We start from the raw sequence: 16,963 nt of genomic DNA on the forward strand, positions 1-16,963 counted from the left end.
AGGGGAGCAGCAGGCGTGGCAGGAGAGGTCTGTGCGCCATGTGGGACCCTCGCCAGGGCCAGGGATCGAACCGGCACTGCAGAGGCTGCGGGCAGCTTCGCAGCCCAGCGCTCAACCGCTGCGCCACCAGGGGAGGCCCAGGAGTGGGTTTTAATGCAATACGACTTGTATATGCGTATGAGGGTTGGTCAGAACAGACATGCACCAAAGAAAGGCCATGTGGGAAGATCGATGGCCAAATACAAGCCAAGAAAGAGGCCTTATGAAACTAACTCTGCAGACCCTTTAATCTCACATCTCTGGCTTCCAGATTGAGAAAATGAATTTCTCTTGTTTAAGTTCCTCCAGTCCGTGGTATGTTTTTATGGCAGCCTATTGACCTAATACAGTGGTGATGCTGGAACCGGAACCCAGGCATCTAGCTCTGCTTTACATTCTTACCCACTCCACCTCCCCCCACCCCCGGCCCGAACACTTCTTGCTGGGTCTCCATCACTGATGCTCTTGTCACCTTGCCATTTTCCCTACCACTAGTAACCAATGTGCTTTAAAGCAGACTGGCCCTTCTTCCCTGCAGATTTCAAGACAATTGTATGGAAATGCAAAGAGGAGAGGCAAATTCAAAGGGAGGAAGGGAAAAAAACCCTGAAATCAGGTTATTTAAAATAAGATGAGGGGAGTTTTTTTAAGTTCCCTGGGATGTGGCTTGGAAGTTGAAGATCAAAAAGAAAAGTCACACGGCCCCTCAGAGCTCCCCTGTCTTCATTACCCCAAGGTTAGGTTACATAACATACAGCCTCATCTGAAGTGGGGACTGAGAATTCCTGCTGGGACACCACTGCATTTTCTGTTAAATCTCTTTTTTACCCTGGTTGCTGTGACACAGGTAGAAGATGTACGGGCTTTGGACATGTGGGCGCTGTGGGATGCAGACGGTGGAGGGAAGACTTCCTCCAGGCTCTAGACCTCAGGGAAGGAGGCTGAAACACCCTCCAAGCACTGATCTTGGTTTGAACAGCACAGATTTTTTTTTTTTTTAACCACTGTTTGCCCCTGTAGATCTGCCCTGAAACAAAAGACATGGTTGGTGTTCAGCATACATGAGTGAGTAGGAAAGACCTCAATGCTGAGGCCAGATCCACTGGATATCTCACTGGATAGTCACTGCTGCTTTGAGACTGCAGGTATTGCTTCCATTCCTCCCTAGCTGCTGGTAGAGGATGATGAGAAGGAGTGACATTTATTTCCATGGCTGCTACAGTCCTGGAGCTGCTTGTAAAACATCTCTGGGCAACACTCAGCAGTGTTCAGGGAGGCACTTTCTTCTTAACCACTGGCAGAGAAGGTGGACACAGATGCATTGGCAGGCAGCCCACTAGGCATTCTCCACAATCCAGCCTAGAGTCTCACACCTCATCAGCCTCCATAGTCCAGATGAAATGGACTCCAGGATCTGTTCCAAAGGAGCCCTATGAAATCAGTTTCATTTGTTCCCTATAATTGTAAGCTCTGAAGGCTCAGTCTGCTTCCATTTGACCTGGCATGTGGTTCCCAGTATGGTGTCTGGGAAGCCATGCATTACATTTAAATATAAGACCCATGACGGCAGAGGCTTCATCTGCTTAGTTCACCACAATGGACACTCAATAAACACCAATAAATGAAAGAGAGAGTAGTTGATTGGTCCATTGATCTCTTGTCCAGTAGGGAACTTGAGACATCTGCGGAGGTGGTTTGCTCCTTTGCTTTTTCCTATTGCTTGAAGAGGTCATGGAAGGAGTTTCAAGTTGTACAAGCAGCACCTTGGACAGAGTCAGATTTGGGCTCTTGGTGGAGCCAAGAATGTGAGATTGGAGGGGTGCTGACAGTCTTATGGGTGTCTCAACATCAATTGATCACAATCCTTACATGGCTCTTAAGCATTCCAATAATCTCTGGGTAATCAGACACTTTCTGGCATCCATTTTCTTGGTATGATCTGAACACAGAAACTTCAGCCTGCTGTTTGTTTGGCTCCTGAAGCAGTGGCAGAATCTAGGTAAGCTGTCTTCAAATGGCCTGGGAATGGGGAGGTCACAGCATTTGCCAAAATGTTGCTAAGAACTCACCCCACCATGGTGTCCTCTAACTGTATGCACATAAACACTCAGAGAATGTTCTATCCCAGATGACTCTGTCGAGAGTGCATGCAGTAGACTCAGAGGGGTACATTCAAACCCCCTTCAAGGGAAGACTCGTTGCTCAGCACCAGGGTGTGGTCATCAGGCAGCCTCCAACTATCAGCTCCTCAAGCTGAGTCTGTCTCAGATTCAGGTCTTTTCCTTCCTGGTAGCTCACATTCACTGATTGAGGGCAGTGAGACATGGCCATTCCAGACCAATTTAGGCCATACTGGTTTCAGAACTCTGTTCCAGGTAGGCCAAAGCCTTGGAGAGCCCAAATCACATCCTGACTGTGTCTTCCTCTCTCTTCCCTTTATCTTGCATGCAGAACTCTCTCTTAGTGCTTGTTCAAAAGTCAAGTGGTGACAGCCCATAGTTAATTCTTTTATAATTTCTAGATTCTGATTTGGTCTCCCCTGGAAGATTTTTTTAAAGATAGGACAAAACCAAACTAAACCAAACAACAACAAATTAAAAAAAAAAAACTGGGAAAGGAATTAGATAGTTTGGTGGGATATATCTTCTTCAGTGAGGTCTGTTCAAGGATGAAGATAAAGACCACATGGTCTGTGAAATTAAAGCTTAAAAGATTAAGGCTTAAAAAAAGATTATGGGCAAACATGAAAGACACACTAATTAAAACACACAAATGCCATCACCACCATCAAATTTCAATTTGGTGTGAGATGCTAACCCAGCGGGTCATTTGATCTTCTTTGAACACTCCTACTAATTCAGCTTCAATATTTGTTATCAGTCTTAGTGTTTGGGGGAGAGTGATCTAAGATTCAAGTCAGGGATCTCCCTGGGTCAACAGAAGCAAGGTCATAGGCATTTGCAGAATTGGTGGAATTTTAACCAGAACAAGTCATAGAGTCTACAATTTGTGCAAGGTCTTTGGTTCATATGAACCTGCTGTGCCTTATGCAAGGGACAGGACACAAGAGCACGGGTGATTGCACTTGCTTTCCCGGTGACCAAGGCTCGCTTGGTGACCAGAATAATGATGTGCAAAAAAGCAGAATGGGGTGAAAATCCAGGTTCTATGGTAAAGACTAATGCTTGGGTGAGGACCCTTGACACTGAGGAACAGCTGGCAGGGAGGAAGGGCTGGGCTGGGTTCTGCAGAAAGCACATTTCAGGAGAAAGATACTTAATGGGTAAATTCTAAATAATTCACCTTTATTGAATATTTGCTTTATACCTGGTAACATTCTAAAGACCTTACATGTGTTTATTCATTGCAACTATGGCAAGACCCCACAAGGGGTAACAACTATTATTTACCCAATTTACAGATAAGGAAGCAGAGGTAAAGAAAATTTAAATAATTTACTCATTGTCATACAGGTAGCTGGTGGCAGAAGTGGGGTTCAATTTCAACACTCTGACTCTAAATTCCAAGTGCTTCATCATACTCTCAATCTCAATCTTTTCAAGATGCAATTCCAGCCAAGCCCTACAATTCTCCAGAAGTGACAACAAATACAAAAGCTGGTTTTCTGCCTGGCTACATACCCATATAGGGGTCAGATGCCACTGAATACTGTAGATAGGTTAGATTGTAGAAGTTTTTTAGACAGCAAATCTAAGTTCCAAATTTAAGTCTAAGTTCTAAGAGAGTTTTACTGTCAGGGAGACCCCAAGTCAATGTCACTGGTTAGAGGAGTCACGAATCTCCCAGTACTAACTGGTATTCCTGGGAATATCCTGAGTGAGGTACTGACCCAAATGCTGTGATATATTTCAGAGCACAATAGCCAAGGTGGTCAATCATCCTCCTGCAGTTGGAAATCCGAGAGGCACATTTTCATGTTTCCACCTATCCAAAGACAATCTGCATTCGTGGTGAACAGCACTGGGTCACCTGCTCTGGCCCTACTCTCATCAGCACTCATATCTACAATTTGGAGAAAGACCAATGTTCACTGGAAACTCACCAGATGCAAATTTCCCCCACCCTCACTGCACTGTTGAAACTGCTTATCAGATGGTGGATACACATAACTAGGAGACTGGGCAAAAGCATTGAGTGAGAGAAGCAAGATTAAAAAAGTTATCAGCAGTCGGTGCCAAGACAAATAAGGAAACTGTGAGAGCAATGAATGCAAAGACTCTTATACCTAAAAAAAGAACAGGGTGGTGCATGGGAAAAATACCTGGGGATTGGAGCTGTTCAAAAGTTGCCGTGAGCCAAGAGTGGTAGCTAACTGCTACCCAAATCAATACAGGCTCCAGCTGTGTGAAATGCCACAGGAAAGGGAAATTTCCTGTGATGGGCAAGAGAGTGGACGTATGTCAGTGCTGAGCACTGGTCATTACACTCCTCATGAACACCATCTCCCAGGTCTGGACTCTGCACTGGGTGAAGCTATTGACCATGCATGAACATCTTGAGAAGGGACGGTCTTGAGGCCAAGTTCCAGAAGAGGGGTTGGAAGAACTGAGAACCAGAAAACAGTTTCTGTTTTCTAGGTGGTTCATCTGAGATCATTATTATGCAGGGAAGAGAAGTAGTTTGTTTTGGCAGAGATGGTAGAAGGGGAACCAACTGTCACATATTTCAAGGAAGGAGATTTGAGCACAATACCATAAGGGGGAGTTCTTCCAAAAATTAATAGAAGGAATAGCAGGCAAAATGGTATGCTTTGCATTGCTGAATGATAGGCCATTTAGGAGGGTTCTTGATGCTTTTTCTTCCACAGTCAGTCGGTGGATACCAATTGCCATTTAGGCATCAGGGAATACAATGGGAAGCAAACTGCCTATCCCTATGATGTCCCATTGTAGGAAGGTGTATAATAAGTAACTTTATAGTAAGTTAAATAGCATGTTCTATGATGATCTGTACTGTGGAGAAAAAGAAGGTAGAGAAGGGATGAGAATTTCAGGTGGGGAAGTGAGTCAACTTTTCAGTAGGGTGAACATGTAGGATCTGATAAGATGTGATATCTGACTAAAACAAGATGGATGTGAGGGAGCAAGTGTGCAGATGTCTGAGGCAAGAATGTTCCTGAAAGAAGGAAGGGGACCCAAAGGCACTAGTATGGTGTGTCTGTAAAAAAGCAAGGGGGGCAGTGAGGCTGGTGGGAAAAGAGTGAATGGTGACTTGAACGAGATGAGGTCAGAGGACCCTGGAGAACATTCTTTAACTTTTACTCTGAGTGTGGCAAGACCCTATGAGAGTGATGATGGGCTCCATCTTAGACCTTCAAACATGCTTATGGAAAATTCCAGATGTGAGGAAAAGAACAGGGAGACATAAAGGACCTACTGCAGCAATTATGAGAGCTGTTGGAGGTTTGGCCAGAGTGGGAGCTATGGAAGCAGTGAGAAGTGGTCAGATTCTGGATGAATTTTAAAGATAGAGTGAAGAGGATTTCCTAGTAAATTTGAACATAGGGTTAGGGGTATGGCGTCAACCAAGGATGACGCCAAGATTTGTTTTAGTCACTGGAAAGATGGGAGACAGGAGGGTCATATTTTGGGGAAGAGTATGGACACAGGTCTGGACATAGTTGAGATGTCCTATAGGTGACTGGGAATAGGGCTCTGGAGTCATCTGTGTGTGGATGGTATTTAAATCCAGAGTCACAGAAGTGAGTGTGGACAGAAAAGTGAAAAATGGTCTGAAGACGGAGCACTCCAGTGCTTCATCCAGTGGGGAGAGGAGACCAAGGAGCGGAGAGGAGGTGGGGAAATGGGGGAGATCCATGACCATAGGATGCCAAAGCCAAGGGAAGGATGTGTTTTCAGGAGGGAGAGGATGACTGTGCCAAGTACCACTATCATACCAAGTAAGAAGAAAGTGGAGAATTAGCAATAGATTTAGGGAGTGAGGAGGCTGCTGTAACTTCCATGAGGACAGTTAAGGAGAACTGAATGGAACATGCCTAATTCAAGTGAGATCAAGAGCCCATTCAAGGGACACTGTATTGGGAGAAAATCTGGACTGAATAATCCCTAATGTCCCTCTTGAGCCCTAAGATTCTACATTCTTATTATTTCATTCATTTTGGAAGAAGGTCTGCTTTGTGGAAGGGAGGGATATTGAAGAGAAATAAACTACCTTTATTCCAGAAGGTCAAAAAAGCCTGTGAGGTAGGTTTGGTCTTGACTAAAGGCTCAACAGCAGTCAGATATATCTCCCCAATCCAATACATTACTCCAGTGTTTCTTAGCAATGACAACAATCATTCAATCATTTATGTAGAGATTGTTGTGCTTGTGAAATTGTAGAGATTGTCCTGATTGTGAAATCAGGAATCTAAGTTGAGTTACCAGGTTGATTACTGTTTTCAAAGAATCTTTGAACAGGTTATAGCCACTCCCTTTATACTGTCTATCTCAAGAACCATGCCACTGATGTATTTAGCCTTTAAAGACAGAGAAACAGGCAGGATCGTGCAGTGGATAAAGACTGGATGAGATTAACTTTGTCCTAGACAGTCCACACATCTTCTGAATTTTCAGTATTTCCTGAATTGATGAGATTTGCTCCAAAGGCCTCTTTCTGGGAAGTAGTCACTAAGATTTAGGTTTAGATTTAGATTCCCATTCCCTCTTCCTAACATCCTCCTTGTAAAAAGAATTTAGCATTTGTAAAACAAGAATCTTCTTTTCCAGGGTGGAAGAATGAACTGGTCTCCTCTGCCATTTTTCTGTGACACAGTGTGTAGAGGACACAACTAGTTTATATGTCAGCATCAACCATTCCAAGTGTATGTTGGATTTCCAGCATCTAGTACCTTTGACTTTGTTGGAATGTTCTCTGGCCATCAGAGTCTCCTGTACCCTCATGTGAGACAGACCGGAAGTGCTGGGCAGTCACATCACCCTCAGGGGGAAGTTTTACACCAGCGACTAGTAGGAGTTGGTGTATACATACCCCTCACCCCCTCACCTCTCCAGAAAGAACCCTAAAGTATGTGTTGCCTACCATCTCCCAGAGCTGCCCCTAGGCACTGAGCCCCAGATGTCCAAAATTGTAATCTGCTTAACAGTACATCTTTGATTACCTTATTTCTTTCCTTTGTCTCTCTTTCCCACTCCCTCACCAGGGTTTCCAGTGCTAATATCCCAAATAAATTACTTATTTTCAAATCTTTGCCTGAAGGTTTACTTCAAGGGGACACAAAATTTGACAGGAAATAAAGTCTAAGATCTGGTGCCCCCAGATTCTATGCCATTCCTTTTCATGGCCATTCCTACCAAAAGGCAGGGCTGAGGGCTCTCTCAGGGACATGGTATATGACTGTGAATGAGTGGGCACATGAGTGAGGGGTTGGTGGTTCCATCCAGGTCCACCCCTCTGTCCTAGTCAAAGTTTTCTCGTCTATAAAATGAGTGGGTGGACTGCTACATGTCTAAGGTGTATTTCAGCATTGTAATCTTCTCAGCTATTCTTTCTCTTCAGTGTATCCTGTGTAAGTAAAATAATGTTTGGTTAAAAAAAAATTTAAAAATTAAAACAGGGCCTCCCCTGGTGGCGCAGGCGGTTGAGCGCTGCACTGTGAAGCTGTCCACAGCCTCTGCAGCGCCGGTTCGATCCCGGCCGACCAGCAAGGGTCCCACATGGCGCAGCAGACCTCTCCTGTCATGCCTGCTGCTCCCCTCAGCAGTGTATTTTGTCAGTCTGCCTGTTCTGTTCCCCTCTCTGTCTCTGGTAAATCCTCTCACCCTCCCACACATGGAAGGCCTGTACCCTGTGTACCCTGGCCTGTACCCTGATTCTTGTATAAATAAATAAATAAATCTTAAAAAAATTAAAACATTAAAAAACAAAAAGAAAAAAGGAGAGAATGGGGAGAACAGGAGGAAGAAAACAGGGAGAAGAGGAAGTTGGGAGAATAGAGAGGGAGTGGGAGAAAAGAAAAAAGAAAGAAAAAACATGAAAAATATAACAGCTTTCAGGAAAAGTTTTATTTCATTAGAATTAGAGTGATATACTGTAGTGAATTCAGAAGGAAAACTCACGAGAAGGTTCTACTTAAGTTCCCTGGTATGCAATTCAACACCAACTTACTGACTGAGTATAAATCAAGGATTCATGATTAAGAACACCATGAACAAATGCTTGTTCAATTTGGTGGCAAACTCTGTGAAGTTCCAGTTATTTTTATTACTGCCACGTGACTCATAAGGCTAAGAAGCCCCCTAACCAAACTTTTTGACTATCAAAGTCCTTTTTTAGAGAAAGAAACTTCTCCCATTATTTAAACATAATAAACCTGGGGACAGTGACAGAGAAGAAAGACTTCTTCGGGTCAACTACTAGAGATGAGATTAAGTTGTATAACTAAAACAATGGTTGCATTGAGATTTCATCTTGAAAAATAAAATATATGAACTTAAGGTTTCCCTAAACATTTATGTTCTTAGAGCAGCCACCTTCTGCTTGCTGTAATGGGTCTTGCAGGGCCAAGCTCTACATCTGGAATCTTCAACAACCCTCACCCCCTCACCTGCTACCCCCGTAATCACCCCTAACTCAGGCTGTAATTTCCCTATAAAATGGTAGAAAGACATGAAATAACAACTTCCCTTTACCCTTCCTGTTTGTTTTCCCATATAGTCATAAAAATTTGGGGCAAAAGTATTCAACAATTTCATCAAGTTTTCTAAGTCTCTGCTTTAATGCTTTAATATACAAATCACTCTCTTTGGGAGGCTATGGGACATATGTGGCATCATCTTTGTTTTATTTTCTCTTTAACTATGAGAGTTTCATCTTTTAATGCCTTTCTATATGGGATGTGAGCAATTCTCTAAAACATCAAGTTTATGAAATTTGCATTTTTATGGGATGTTATAACATACAACGAAGAGTCCTAAACTGGACAAAGAGACTGATGTAATAATGAAGAGGAAGAGATGCTATTGTTAAGCAGGGAAAGAAGTGCTAGGGGGCCTCAAGTTTTCAAGTGCTGAGTTCATTAGTGAATATTGTATGTTTTTACAACTCTGCTTGCCTATGCAACCTGCTAACAGCAGGGACTCAGGTAATGAATACTGTCCTCAAATCAGGGAGGACTCTGGCTCCTGTACACATTATACCCTTTCTGTCTACTTAAATATTGCCATTATTCTTTTTAAAAGTCTTCTTTGGTGACATGGTGATTGTACAGAGACAATAAAATCACACCTGAAAAGGAAAGGCACCGACTTGGTTATTTTTCTTCACAGAGTTTTATGTGCTAAAGTGAGAAGACACCAACAAAAAGCACAAATACTATCGGAAAAACTTTCACTCATGCTGTAGAAGAATCCACTGGGATCTTAAAATCTGTAAAATGAATTTGTTAGTCAATCACTTATCAAACTGTAAATTCCCATTACTTATTGCCTTGAATGTAAATTTACATCTTATGTTGCTAATTACTATTCATGTACTTACGCAATTTTCTTTACACCCTCATCCCATATCACCATCACCAAAGAAAACAGCTATCAGAAGAAATCAATTTTGACAGACAAATGTAGGATTCTACCAAAGATTATCATCAGCACACACAAATAACAAAATAAAACTAAAAGAAAGATACAGGAGTTTGAAGAAGAAAGGATGATGTCCAATTGCGGAAATCAGGGAAATCTTCTCAAAGGAGGTTATACTGAATGCAGCCTTCAAGAACAAAAAATGACTTGCACTTCAAAATTAGGAGATGATGTGGAGTGAACAAAGATGAATAGGTCATGTGAGTTAGGAGGAACAACACATGTATAAGTACATGCAGGGAGGTAATATAATGAGGGCCAGACAAATGGAGCAGCTCATTTCTGCTGTAAATGTGGACAGGTGACTGACAGCAAGAAGTGGAAAATGGCTACGAGGATGGTATGGTGTCAATGGACTTGTAAAGGAAGGAAGAGTTATGACAACTATGATAGAAGAATTGATCATATTTGACAAAGGACTGGATGTGGAAAGTCTGTCATAAATGACAGCTTAAAGTGCAAGTGACAGAAACCAAAGGATGCACTTAGTCTACCTGAAGAACTCAGGTGTGATGGTGTGATGGTTAATTTTATGCATTAATTTGACTGAGTCACAGGGTACCCAGATATTTGGTTAAATGTTTCTGGGAATTTCAGTGAGGGTGTTTCTGGAGTTGAGAGCCCTTCCTAGTGTGGGTAGGCCTCATCCAATCCATTGAAGGTCTGAATACAATAAAATACCTACATATCTCTAGCTAGGATATCGGCTTCCCGTTTTCAGATTCATATTTGGGCTGGAACTTATACTAAAGGCTCTCCTGGTTATCAGACTCTTAGACTGGAACTGTACCATCAGCTTTCCTGGGATCTCTGCTTGCTCACTTACCCAGCAGATAAAGGGCCTTATCAGCCTCCACAATTATGTGAGATAATTCCTTATGAGTAAATCTCTTTATTTCTCTCTCTCTCTCTCTCTCTCTCTCTCTCTCTCTCTCTCTCTCTCTGTATCTATCTATCGACCTACCTACCTACCAAATCTCCTGTTGGTTCTGTCTTCTGGAGAACCCAGACTAATACAGAATGTGAGTCAAAGAACTTAATTCAAGATTTAGACCCTGAATTGGAGGTTGTCTTAGAAAACCCAGGTTGAAATGATGTGGCAGCCCATTTGAAAACTAAGTGCTGAAGTTGGGAGAAAAGCCAAGTCCAGAGATGAAGATGGAGTACTCAGAGGAGGAGGCTGAAATCATGGGATTGGATGAGTCTGTCCCTTTATAGCAGGGGCAAATGGGACTTAGGGTAGCTCCACGGGGGAGGAATGTCCCCATTTGGGTGTTAGAGAAAAGGGGTTTCAGGAGTAATAAAGAACTTTGCAAAACAGAGCAAGTGAAAAGGTCACTCAGTGGGAAAAGGTAACTGGATTTGTGTCTAGGAAGAGCTTTTGGGGGAACTTGAAGAATCAATTTCAAGTGGGGAGTGGGAGCAGGAGATGGCCGTCATCTGTTACAGGTTCTCAAAGAATATATTAATAATTTTTTTCAAATCTCAATAGTCATTTATTTTGTGCACCTTTTAATTCATATAATGGGGTTTATCCATTTTTATCAATTAACATTTCCATTATCAGAAACCAATTTACATAATTAACATTATGTGATATATAAAGGAATCACAAGGAAATAATCAAGTAGAACCCAAGACTTTAACTAAATAATTCTTAGAGAGTAAGACTGCAGGTACAAGACATTCTTGGAGTAAGTTTGCTGTTACAAATACACTAAAGTACAAAGTATAGTACTCAGCAAGGAAAAGATAAACACTTGGGATTATATCAAACTGAAAAGCTTCTGTACAGCAAAAAAGACATTAACCAAAACAAAGAGACACCCCTCTGATTGGGAGAAAATTTTTGCACTACATACAACTGATAAGGGACTGATCACAAAGATATACAAAGAACTCACACAACTCAACAAAAACAAAGTAAACAATCCAGCCAAGAAATGGACAGAAGAGCATAAAAGACACTTCCCCAAAGAGGAAATGCAAATGGCCATCAGGCATATGAAAAGATGTTCAACAACCTTTATCATTAGAGAAATGCAAATCAAAACCATATTGAGATACCACCTTACCCAGTAAGAATGGCACATATAAAAAAAAAAAAAACTAGCAACAACAAATGTTGGCAAGGATGTGGTGAAAAAGGAACTCTCCTACATTGCTAGTGGGAGTGCAAACTGGCCCAACCACTATGGAAAGCTGTCTGGAGGTTCCTCAGTCTACTAATAACAGAGCTACCATATGATCCAGCAATTCCATTCCTAGGGATCTACCCAAAGGACACAAAAACATTGATTCAAAAGAACACCTGTACCCCTATGTTTACTGTAGCACGATTTACAATAGGTAAAACCTGGAAACAACCCAAATGCCCAAAAATAGATGACTGGATCAAAAAGATGTGGTACATGTACACAGTGGAATATTATTTAGCAATCAAAAAAAGATAAACTCATGCCACTTGCAGCAACATGGATAGAGCTAGAAGGAATTATGCTCAGTGAAATAAAACAGAAGGAAAAAGAAAAATATCAGATGATTTCACTTATAGCAGGAATATAGGGGAACCAAATAAGACATCAGTGTAAAAAAATAATAACAATATGAAATACAGGTAAACAAAACAGACAATTATAAATCAGAGACATCCTGCAGGGGAGGAGGAGGGAGAGGGATCAAAGGGAGGGAGGGAGGAGTACAGGGGACTGAGGTGATGGAGCAGGGGTGCATTGGTGAAGGAACTTCTATGGGGACTACACCTGAGGGGGTGGGGGAAGCAAATATTGTTTAAAAATGAACAATGATGTAAAAAATAAATAAAAAAAACAAAGTATAGTACTTGGATAGCAGAAGAAAATCTAAAGTTGAAAATACAAGACAGGACTTCATTTTACTATATGTATAATTATAATTGAACAAAATTAACACTATTCACATATAAAATAATAACATAGTCATTTAGCTGTGATGAGCACTTTAAAACTACAGCAAAGTTAAGATGGTAAAACTATATTAGCAAATTTTGCATCAATAAATCTAGCTCAATAGTTCAGCTGAACATTCACTCTCTGAAGGGCTTCTGACATGCAGAAAACAGGACTAACAGGTTTAATCTGTTCTTCTTCCAAAAATGACATACCCAGCAATTCCAAATACAACGTGAAAAGGATCCACCTTATCTTCTGGGCTGTCTGCAAATGCTTCTGTTTCTTCATCTTGACGTGTGAAGATGAAAACACAGTTTTTTCTTTATCAAACCAATGAGGGCTTCCAATTATCTTTAGGGACACCAAGACCCACCATGAATAGCACACATCAGGTAACTTCTATGGCCATCCACTGAGTCCACCTGATGGTAACTGTTGTTCATAAAACTATCAGTGGAATAAATTAGAATTTACTTGATGCAACTCACTAGTAATAGCCAGAAATTCTGTGCAACAATAGATCTGTCTTGTATGGGATTCATAACTGGCCTGCAACCAAGCAAGCTCATCATCAAAATTCACATATCTGCCTGTTTTGTACTCCACTCTGTCTCTGGTGAATCATCTCACCCCCCACACCTCTGGCCTGTACCCCAGATCTTGTATACATAAATAAATAAATCTTTAAAAAAATTCACATATGATAAAACAAATTTGACTGTCTTTTCCGCAGCATCCAGCACCAGAGTCAAAGTTTCCACCACACAAAAAGAAAATCTTGTATGAATTTTCCCCCAAATGTCTACAGCAAAAGAACTATGTTCTTTCTGTAGGCTCTGAACATATTCCACAGTTTTGTTTACATCAATAACATTACTACTATCACACAGAGATATCTGACAGCACTGAGTATACAAAAGATGAAGATCGTGTCTGGTACTAGGACTTCTTCCACCACATGGGTGTTGACATGACTTCATAAATATTAGATTTCTCTATTTACAAGATGAAGTTGTCCCATGAGTTCCTGATAGTCAGATCCCAGTAGACGCCACCCATTCTCAAATACCCAGCCATACAGTATTCATAATCATCTTTCTTTTAGCCATAGGATGTAATGGAATCTTCAGGCTTCTCCAATAATAGGGGATTGGGTGCATCTGACTTGACAGTAACATCCTCCTGCAGTGTGCCTGTTACATGTGGAGATCCCTCTAGACCTTTCTGAACAGCACAAAAATACATCCACGCTCACCATGGCTCCCATATATTTATATTTAATGAATATAGTATTAATTTAATATACTTAGGAGTTGACTCATTTCTGGTGACCTTTCTGAACTTGTCGATTTCTTCTTCATGTCTACATGTCTCTTTATTAACTCAGGAAGGAACTTGAGTTGCATGACTCTTTGTTAATTCATGAAGGAGTCAGAGGGGCTGCAGAGGGGCAGGACTGACAGGTGAAGCAGGTGTCAGGCACAGCTGGCTGAACATTGTCCCATGCACACTGCAGTGGCCCAGGAGGCTGTGCCCGGAGCACAATAGTGGGCTTCAGTTCATAGTCTACTTGACTAGTTGAGTATGTGCGGGCAAGTCACTCCCCCTCTCAAGTAGGGTCCCTCCATTTGCAAAATGGGGACCTGGATCTCCTGGTTTTGCAGTGGTTTGTTCATTCTTAGGTAGTTCTTGACCTCCCCTGGCTTTTTCCCTCTCCAGCCTCAGTCCTACATTTCTCCATGCTCTGCGGTCTCCTTCCTACTTCTAAGGGACACACGCGTTTTCTGTCTATATTTATAGACAGAGAGAGGAGCTTAGTTCACACACTTCCTTGGGCTCTAAACACACACTCATCAAAGTCAGATGAATGCCCTTCATAAACAGTGGTTCAGCTGCAAATTTAGTGAGCTTCAAATCTCCTACAGCAAATATGTGTTTCTGCATTTCAGCACCAGGTAATTTTTAAACACCAAGTTACAGAATAAAAAATAAAATCAATACCAACTGCCCTGCCATTATTTCTACAGACAATCCCTGACCCAGTCTCAGCCCCTGATGGAAGAGAAATTTATTTAAGTTATAAGTCAGCTTTCCCATGTTGGAAGGTTCTGACCACTCAGCGAACAGTAATGAGAACAGAACAGGTCCAAACACTGCCCAGTGGTACATGCACATGGAACCCAAGTGGGCTGTCCCCCCTCATCTGCACCCCAGAATAACTTTCAGTGGGGAGGAGTCTGTTGAGCACACAGATCCAGGCATGAGTCCACAGGCCCCATTTATCTCAAGGCGACAAAGAGTGGGAGGCTGGTTGGTTTGGCCAACTTTCCCATACTGGGCAGCTCACCACAGCTAAATAGCAGGTCAGGCTTGGCGGGGTGGGGGGGGGTGGGGTAGGGGGAGACTGGGGGGGGGGGAAGAGACCTAACCCAAGGATGATTCCAGGCATTAAGAACAACTATTCCGGGGCCTCCTCGGTGGCGCAGCAGTTGAGCGCTGGGTTGCGAAGCTGCCCGCAGCCTCTGCAGCGCCGGTACTATCCCCGGCTGCTCCCCGGCCACCAGAGGAGGGTCCCACATGGCGCGCAGACCTCTCCTGCCGCCCGCTGCTCCCCTCAGCAGTGTGCTTCGGCCCTTCTGCCTGCTCTGCTCCCCGCTCTGGCTCTGGTGAATTCTCTCACCCTCCCGCGCTTCTGACTGTACCCAGTGCTTGTATAAATAAATAAATCTTTTTTTTTTTTTTTTTTTTTTTTTTAAAGAACAACTATTCCCTGGGCAGGGATTTGAGCTGGGGGTCAAAACTGGTTTCCAAGTGGGCACAGCTTGAGGGGGCAGCTTCTTCGCTTCACATCCCACAGAACCTATTGCTGCTGCTTCCAGTCACCAGTGAACGGAGGGGCTGGGGAGCAGTCTGACAGGTAGAATTCTCTTTTTTTTTCAAAGCTATTAAGTTGTACTGGTTTTCTTTTGGTTTGGCAAGTTCAATGAGTTGAACCATGAGAAAAACTGAAGTTTTAATAAAGATTTGTAGCTGTGATTTGATGGGGAAGATGTTGAAAAATCAGGTCACTAAACAAAGACTACAGGGGTCCAGTCAGAAAGTCAGAAAGCTATCAAAAATAACTTTTCAAAAAGAAGACAGCATGTGCTAATCTGGGGACAATTTGAAAGGCAGGCTGAACAAGCCAGCAGACTGCCCAACGCAGCTCCAGTGTTTCAGCACGCAAACCTGACTTCCTAATTTAACTCTTGCATCTGGAAATGGCATCAAGCTAGGTCACACCAAGCATTCCAACATAGGTACAAGAGGGAGTGAGAACGGAGTGCTAGACCCCAGGACAGCTAAGCAGAAAGGTCACAAAGAAGAGGGGAGCGCTGAGAATTTGAAGGAAAATAGGGTGAGATTTGGGGTAAGACATTAAGAAGGTGGCTATAGTGAATGAATTGAATAATCTTTCAGTATTGGAACAAAGGTTGAGTAAAGGGAGGTGCTTTGACAAGATGAAATGGGGCTTTGACCAGAGATAAGAGAGAAGGTGGAGGGTAAGGGGGGGGATCGATTCCTGAGAGTCTTCAGTTGGGGGTTTTGATACAACATCCCAAGACATCATCAGCTGTGGCGGAGACTCACTTGGGTCATGTTAGAGGCAATCAGATGGTTTAGAACCATCTTGTACCCTGAAAGATCCAGGGTAACACCCTGATTTCTGAATCCTTTCCATTCTGCAACATCTCCCCAGGAAAAATGTCCCTAAGTACTTCCCTAAAACATTGTCCTGATTGCAAGAAAACCTCTTACTAGGGCCTTTGGGAATGGTTCAATAGCCTTGTCCAGTCAGTCCCCAGCTGCGCCAGGCCCTGTCCTCCAGCATCAGTGGTTTTCCTGAGCTCCTCAAATCTGCCCCTTATTTCTACCTTAAGGGCTCTGCATGGCAGTTTACTGTTGGGCTGTGCTAGTTTTTCATATGGTTTCAGGTTTCAGCCCCAAAGAGGTCTTCTTTCCCTGTACCATCTACCATGATTTTATTTTAATCCCTCACTTCTTGCTTGTCACTAATATGACCCTATTTTACTATCTTCAGACTACTTCTATTTGAAAATTTCCTTGCTGATTTATTGTGTAATTGCTTACCATCTGTCTCTCCTCCACTAGAATCTAAGTCACTCAGTAGTTCAGGGCCTTGCCTGGCCTTGATCATATCATCTTCTTGAACTCTAGAATTATCTCCCAGTAAATGGCCGCTGACTGGGAAAGTGATTGGAAATCCTTACACAAATCTGGAATGAGGGAGTTCAGCACAGATATAGAAATGACAGAGATTAAGGCTCAGCTGTTCTTTTATGTTCTAGGCTCAGCGTGGATGGGCACCAAGGT

The 16,963-nt window shown here is 42.6% G+C and overlaps 1 protein-coding gene and 1 pseudogene across 1 annotated transcript in view; both read right to left on the reverse strand.

Annotated features, from left to right (window-relative positions):
• Nucleotides 1–16,963, reverse strand: part of SLC24A3 (solute carrier family 24 member 3) — a 523,373-nt gene that overhangs the window by 110,457 nt on the left and 395,953 nt on the right. The gene's annotated exons all lie outside the window — the stretch shown is intronic.
• LOC129146466 (geranylgeranyl transferase type-2 subunit beta-like) lies at nt 12,704–13,834 on the reverse strand (annotated as a pseudogene).

This window comes from Talpa occidentalis, unplaced genomic scaffold (assembly GCF_014898055.3).
Source record: "Talpa occidentalis isolate TD23 unplaced genomic scaffold, MPIMG_talOcc4v2.1 talOcc4.10, whole genome shotgun sequence".
NCBI classification, from domain to species: domain Eukaryota; kingdom Metazoa; phylum Chordata; class Mammalia; order Eulipotyphla; family Talpidae; genus Talpa; species Talpa occidentalis.